Source organism: Echinops telfairi, unplaced genomic scaffold (assembly GCF_000313985.2).
Source record: "Echinops telfairi isolate 266 unplaced genomic scaffold, ASM31398v2 ScPeMD7_5868;HRSCAF=6743_1, whole genome shotgun sequence".
Taxonomy (NCBI): Eukaryota; Metazoa; Chordata; class Mammalia; order Afrosoricida; family Tenrecidae; genus Echinops; species Echinops telfairi.
In genome coordinates, this window is record NW_022109768.1 from 1,528,928 (window position 1) to 1,537,049 (window position 8,122).

General features: G+C 42.2%; 1 pseudogene; it reads left to right on the forward strand.

Annotated features, from left to right (window-relative positions):
• The first annotated feature begins 5,043 nt into the window (after positions 1–5,043).
• Positions 5,044–6,641, forward strand: LOC101641321 (annotated as a pseudogene).
• Positions 6,642–8,122: the final 1,481 nt, after the last annotated feature.

Consider the following 8,122-nt stretch of genomic DNA (forward strand, 5'->3'; position numbering starts at 1 on the left):
TCCATTTAGTCGTGAATATTTTTGTGTATGCCAATTTCTCTCCGTTCTTGCACATTTCTACATAATTCACCAATATTTAAGGGTGTGGGCAGTTGTGTGTGAGAGAATAAGAAATTAAGATTCAGATGGAAATTCAGAGGAAAGAGTTAAAAAGTTATGTGAACTCTGAATTCACATAACATTTTCAGTATCAGAGAATGTTAAAGATTAGAAGGAAACTTGAAATGATTTAGCTTAACTTCTATATTTTATAAGTGAGTAACATAAAGGTCAATGTTATGGAAGGAGTGATTGGCAGAGCTTGGAATAGAATCGAATCAAGAAATTGACAAGTCAAGGTGATTTCCGTTTTAAAGTAGGCAATAATAAGCCACACAAGCAAGGTGTGGGATGGTTGATTTTATCCTAAAAGTATTATAATCTGAGCAGTAATCAAGTCTTGAATTATTGTTCATTCTTCCTTATTAGAAAATTCCCAGGAAACTCTAGGAAAAGAAGAGTAATCTCATAAGGAATCGTATTAATTTACTAATAAATGAACCAATATTTTCCACTGCCAAAGAAGAGCTTTTTGGTGAGAGCTGAGTCTATTTTATTTTAAATCATTTTATTGGGGGCTCTTACAGCTTTTTAAAAAATTAATTTTGTTGGGGATTCATACAACTCTTATCAAAATCCATTGTGTCAAGCACATTTGTACATTTGTTGCCATAATCATTTTCAAAGCATTTTCTTTCTACATGAGCCCTTGGTATCGGCTTCTCATTTTTTCCCCTCTCTCCCCCAACCTCCCTACCTCATGAACCCTTGATAATTTATAAATTTTTTTTTTCATGTCTTACACTGACTGATGTCTCCCTTCACCCACTTTTCTGTTATCTGTCCTCCTGGGAGGGGGTTATATGTAGATCATTGTGATTAGTTCCCCCTTTTTCTTCCCACCTAACCCTTCCCCTCCTGGTATTGCTACTCTCAATATTGGTCCTGAGGGGTTATCTGTCCTGGATTCCCTGTGTTTCCAGCTCTTATCTGTACCCATGTACATGCTCTGGTCTAGCCAGATTTGTAACGTAGAATTGGGGTCATGATAGTTGGAGAGGGGGGAGCATTTAAGAACTAGAGGAAAGTCAAATGTTCCATCAGTGCTATACTACACTCTGACTTGCTCATCTCTTCCTTGTGAACCTTTTGCAAGGAGATGTCCAATTGGCTACAGATGGACTTTGGGTCTTCACTCTGAACTCCCCCTCATTCACATTGATATGATTTTTTTGTTCTGGGTCTTAGATGCCTGATCCCATCAACACCTCATGATCATGCAGGCTGGTGTGCTTCTTCCATGTGGACTTTGTTGCTTCTCAGCTAGATGGCCACTTGTTTGTCCTCAAGCCTTTAAGGCCCCAGATGCTATAGCTTTTGATCGCTGGGCACCATCAGCTTTCTTCACCACAATTCCTGATGCTCTCATTTTGTCATCAGCGATCTTGTTGGGAGCCTGAGCATCACGGAATGCCAGGTTATTAGAACAAAGTTTTCTTGCATTAAAGGAGTACTTGAGTAGAGGCCCAATGTCCATCTGCTACCTTAATACTTAACATATAAATATATGTACAAGGATTGAGTTCCCTATCATTATATATAAATATATTTACATATGTACATGCCTGTATTTAGACCTCTATAAATGCCCATTTGCCTCCTAGTTCTTTCCTCTCTTTCCCTTTACTTTCCTCTTGTCCCATTATCATGTTCACCCTTCATTCGGGGTTTCAGTCATTCCTCTCAGTTACATTGCCCTTGATCAAGCCATCCCAGGCATGCTATGCCCTCCTCAATATTGAATGTAAATCACTTGTTGTTCCCTTGTCCCTGGGTTTGTTGGCATCCCCCCTTTCCTTTCCCCCTCCTCCCCATCTCCTGTGTCCCTCCAGAACCATTGGTCCCATTGTAGTCTCCTTTGGATTGTTTATCCTGCCTATATAGATAGACATGCAGAGACAATAATAAGCACAAAATCAGGACAGAGCAAAACCAACCAACAAAAGAAAACAGATAAACAAAACAACAACAAAACCCAACATCAAAAAAAAAAGTCTATAAATAGTTCCAGGTCTGTTTGTTGACTTTTAGGAGTGTTTTCCAGTCGAATCTGATAAGGTGCCACACCCTGACCCAAAGTCTATTTTTGGTATTCCCTGGGGACTTAATTGCTTTGCTCCCTTGGCTGCTCTGTTGCACACCCTTAGCGTTCCACCCTAGAGTGACGGGGTCAGATCAGGCACAATTCCTGTGCTGCGCCTCCAGTGTTGTCCATCATAGCACTATGAGTCAGAGAGGGATACCTTGTCTCATGGCGGGCTGGCCCTATGGTCCTTTCTGTGCATTGAATCCTCTGAACAGGAATATCGTCCTTGAGGCTTGGTGGGCCAGGATGTGTTCCACTCTCTCTCATTCCCTCTTCATTTGCTCCTGTGTGCTCTGATCAGATGTGTCGCTTTTCCTGAGCTGTAGCTTCAGTGCTCTCCTCTGAAGTGAATTCTTCTGGGGGGAGGAGTGGGTGTCCAGTAGTTAGGATTGGGACTGGCCCCACAGACCTCTCTATTGGTTCCCTGCTTCTCGACCGTATGTTGTAGTCTTGGCACACCGGGTTGAGCCTGGTCCCTCTCTCCCTCTCCTGTGGAGATATAAACAATACCCTTCCCTTGGGTGGGTTCATGCCTTGTTCCTCCACTACCTATGTCTTTTTTTTTCTCTTTATTTTCCCCTTCTTTTTAGTTGGCTGCCATATGTATCTCTGGATTGGGTTTGGCCCCTGCCATTTGTACCTGGACCTCACCCCAGGAATGTATGTATACAGTAGCTTTCCCCCTATACCCCTTTTGCATTTTTAAGCTTACCTCAATGGACTCATGTTGTACTTGTCCTTTTGTGCTTGGCTTACTTTGCTTAGCATAATTTCTCCAGTTCTTCCTGAGGGGTCATGTGCTTCATGCGTCCATTGCTGCTTTTTAGGGATGTGTAGTACTCCATGTATGTATGTACCACTTTTTTTAAATCCTTTTGTTGGGGGCTCGTACAATTCTTATCACAATCCATAAATCCATCCATTGTGTGAAGCACATATGTACATTTGTGCCATCATCATTCTCAAAACATTTGCCTTCCACTTGAGCCCTTAATATCGGCTGTTCACTTTCCCCCTCCCTCCTCACTCCCCACTCCCTCATGAACCCTTCATAATTCATTATTATTATTATTTTGTCATATTTTACACTGTTTGACATCTCCCCCCACCCTCTTCTCTGCTGTCCATCACCCAGCGAGGAGGCCATATGTAGATTCTTGTAATCGGTTCCCCTTTCTACCCCACATTCCCTCCACCCTCCAGGCATCGACACTCTCACCACTGGTCCTGAGGGAGTCATCTGTCCTGGATTCCTGTGTTTCCAGTAGCTATCTGTATGAATGTATATCCTCTGGTCTAGTCAGATTTGTAAGGTAGAATCGGGATCATGATAGTGGGGGGGGGGGGGGGAAGCATTTAAGAACTAGAGAAAAGTTATATGTTTCATCGTTGGTAACCTGCACCCTGACTGGCTCATCTCTTCTCCACAACCCTTCACTAAGGGGGTGTCCAGTTGCCTACTGATGGGCTTTGAGTCTCCACTCTGCCCTCACCCACATTTACAATGATATGATTTTTTGTTCTTTGATGCTTGATACCTGATCCCTTCGACACTTCGTGGTCACACAGGCTGGTGTGCTTCTTCCATGTGGGCTTTGTTGCTTCTGAGCACACGTTTGTCTTCAGTGATCGTATCAGGAAGGTGGGCACCCACTGATATGATTTTTAGTTCTTTGAAGTCTGATAACTGGTCCCTTCTACACCTCATGTTCACACAGGCTGCTGTGCTTCTTCCATATGGGCTTTGCTGCTTCTCAGCCAGATGGGCACTTGTTTATTCTCAAGCCTTTAAGATCTCAAATACCACATCTTTTGATAGCCGGGCACCATCAGCTTTCTTCACCACACCTGCTCATGCACACATTTTTCTTCAGGAATCGTGTCAGGAAGGTGTGCATCTTGGAATGCCAATTTAATAGAACAATGTGTTCTTGCATTGAGTAAGTGGTACCACATTTTTTTCAATCCATTCATCCATTGATGGAAATTTAGATTGTTTCCAACATATAGCAATTGTGAACTGTGCTGCGATGAACACTGGAGCACAGATATCTGGCTGTGGTTTGTTTTATGCCACTTCTAGATATAAGCTCTGTCTTGGGTATTGGTAGATAGGCTGAGACTACTCAATATGACAAGGCAGAAAATTAAAAAAAGAATATGAATTCAGTTGTTTCATGACCTCTTCCAGGGAAATAGAAAGGAAGCAATTGACCTAAGCAAGCATACCTAAGGAGAGGGTCACATGCCTTCTCTGAGTGGAACTATCAATAACCTATCCATCCCAACTCTTCAAACAGGACTCAGTCATGCTCCTGTCTAACTACTAATTATCCATCTTCGAATGGAGTGGGTTAAGCATTGGGCTGGTAACTTCAAGGTTGGTGGTTCAACCCACCAGCTGTTCTACATGATACAGATGAAGTCTGTTCCCATAAAGAAGTGCAGTCTTGGAAACCCTAAGAAGTGGTTCTATTCTGTGTTACAGGGCTACTATAAGTTGGAATTGACTCAGTGGGTTTGGATTGGTTTGAGATGAAGTGGGTTTGGATTGGTTTGGGATGAAGGATCTATTAAAGGGTTAGGAGAACAAGCAGAACCCTCAGTTAACAGACTGCACATAATGTCATAAGGTTCAGAGGAGATGAAACTGCATCATCTGCATTTGTTCAAATAATTCTGAATATATAGTCATGAACTGCATAATGTTTCTTCAAGCGAGTCTAACCATGTATACATCTATGATTGCATGGAGTTCTAATAGTGTTCAAAACCCTGATTCGAATTTCAGACGTAGGTACTGTTGGTTTGTGGCTAGCTTCCTCTCCTTAGCTACCTCCCAGTCATGTTTGGTGCCTGCAGGAGGAAACAGAGAGAGAGACCTGGAGACTGCAGTTCCATCCCCTTCACACAGCTCTTTCGCCATGCCTGGGTCACTTCCTTTGAATGCAGAAGCCCGCTGGCTAATAGACGTGGGGATTGTTGCCCTGGAGATCTGCTTTCCTTCTCAATGCGTTGATCAATCAGAGCTGGAAAAGTATGATGATGTAGATGCTGGGAAGTATACCACTGGTTTCTGCACCGATAGAGAAGATATCAACTCTCTTTGCTTGACTGCGGTTCAGAATCTTATGGAGAGAAACGACCTTTCCTATGACTGCATTGGGTGTCTGGATGTTGGGACAGAGACAATCATCGACAAATCAAAGTCAGTGAAGACTAATTGGATGCCGCTATTTGAGGAGTCTGGGAATACTGATATAGAAGGAATAGACACAACAAATGCATGCTATGGAGACACGGCTGCTGTGTTCAATGCAGTTAACTGGATTGAATCCAGCATCTGGGATGAATGGTATGCCCTGGTAATTGCAGGGGATATTGTTCTATTTGCCACAGGAAATGCTAGGCCAACCAGCCGAGTGGGAGCTGTTGTTTAACTAATTGGGCCAAACGCTCCTTTAGTTTTTGAACACGGGCTTCGCGGGACCCATATGCAGCATGCTTATGGCGTTTACAAGCCTGAGATGTTCTGAGTATCCTGTAGTGGATGGCAAGCTCCCCACGCAGTGCTACCTCAGTGCCTTAGTTAGCTGCTATTCTATCTACCTCATAAAGATCGGGGCCCAAGGGCAGAAGGAGGGAAACGATAAAGATTTCACTTTGAATGATTTTGGCTTCATGATCTTCCACTCACTGTATTGTAAACTGGTTCAGAAATTTCTAGTTAGGATGCTGTTGAATGACTTTCTGAATGACCAGAACAGAGATAAAAATAGTTTCTATAGTGGCCTAGAAGCCTTTGGGGGTGTTAAATTAGAAGATACTTACTTTGATAGAGATGTGGAAAAAGCATTTATGAAGGCTAGTTCTGAACTCCTTAATCAGAAAACGAAGGCATCTTTGCTTGTGTCAAATCAAAATGGAAATATGTGCACATCTTCAGTCTACGGTTCCCCTGCCTCTGTTCTAGCACAGGACTCACGTCAGCAGTTGGCAGCAAAAGGACTGGTGTCTTCTCTGTGCTTCTAGTTTGGATGCCACCTTGTACTCCCTTAAAGTTACACAAGATGCTACACCAGGGTCTGCTCTTGATCAAAGAACTGCAAGTTTCTGTGACCTTAAATCAAGGCTTGACTCAAGAACTCGTGTGGCACCAGATGTCTTTGCTGAAAATATGATGCTCAGAAAGCACACTCATCACTTAGTCAGCCATATTCCCCAGGGTCCAATCGATTCACTCGTTGAAGGAACATGGTACCTGGTTAGAGTGGATGAACTGCACTGAAGAACCTGTGCTCGGTGCCCCTCACCAAACGACGACACTTTGAAGGAAGGAGGAGGACTTGTGCATTCAAGCACAGCAACTGAGCAGATTCCAAGTCCTGCTAAGAAAGTGCCAAGACTCCCTGCAACAGCTGTCATTAGTAATGGGAGCATTAAGATACTTCTGTGAGGTGCAAGACTTCAGTATGGGTTGGGGTGGATGGGCTACAGAAACGGTTCGGGGAATGGATGTCTGGGGAAAATTGTAAAGGATTTCATGTTGCCTACATTTTTTGTAACTGACATGGAGCCTGGAAAGGGGTCATGGTCTTTGGAAGGTCTTAGCTAACATTCTTGTGGTGGTGGTTTAGCCAGTGCTAAATGTACTCAAATGATGTCAAGGGATCTGTAAAACTTCAGACCTCTCTGGCTGTTTGTATGCATGAAGTTTAGCTTTTAAATGTGCTGTACTGAATAGTGTGTTTCTGCCAGAAGAAAACAGAGGTGTTAGTCCCCAATTTTTAAAAAAAATTGTGGGATTTTTTTTTAACATGCAAGAATTTTGTAATACTTTGAACATGTAAGATTATTGAAAATGCCCCTAACCTGGAGAATGTGGTCTTAAATGGTAGCATGCACAGGCCCTGCTGAAAACCTGCACTTTTTCTAAATTTATAGACCTTGAAGGGGAGGTGCAAGAGTTAGGATGATAACACTGGTTCTGGAAATGAAAGCTGGTTTCTCTCTAGCCCAGCAGTGACCGAAAGCTATTGAGATGACCTCTAGGAACAGAGAGTCTTCTGGGAGAGAAAGCAAGGTCCAAATCAATCCAAGGTGGCCTAGGCCGAAGAACACCATGGGGATCTCATTGGAGCCGTATCTTAGGAAGTGTTTGTGGTCGCCATCCTTCTTTGGTCCTTATTTTGAAGGAAAACTGAAACCTTTTTTCTAGATACTTTTTTTTTTTTTTAATGTGAAGCAGAAAGGTGTAGGCACAGGGCATTCTTAGATGACCCCCGATGCTTCGGTGTTATAAATCTAACTTCCAAGACTAACAACGCAAAGTCATGGCAGTGTAAGTGTTCTTTCTTTTTGTCTATATGTGTCCGGTGAAAATAAAGTACAACCCAAATTTTTACACCATCTGCTGAGCCAGAAAGCATATCTACTTTAAAGTATAGAAGTAGAATTTATCAAATATTTTGATCTCCAGAAAAAAGACCAAAATAACCCAAACTATCGCGAGATGGATAGGAACACTAGTTAGACCGTTTTGCAGATCTTTCTTGGTGCTGAACATGACATGAACCTTAGAGGTTGTAAAAAATAAGGGTATTTGGCACTAATGTACAGAACTAAATTTTAAACTTTATCTGCTGTTAAATTCTGTGACGTTTCAGTTATTAAAATGTAATTTACATGAATATGAAATGTAATGTTTCAAATTGCAAGGTAATGTAGTGTTTGTAAAATACTCTTGTCTAATATTATCCAGGATTATCTTGATTTGTACAATCACACTTTGTCAAAATGACTCCATTTTAACACCCACTGATACAGATGAATAATGTGAGTCCAGATTTAAAATGGATGGGAACCAGTGCATGTAATACTTTTGCAAGTATTGGGAGTTCTGTATGGTTTGAAGAGTAATTTAGCTGTTGGATGCCA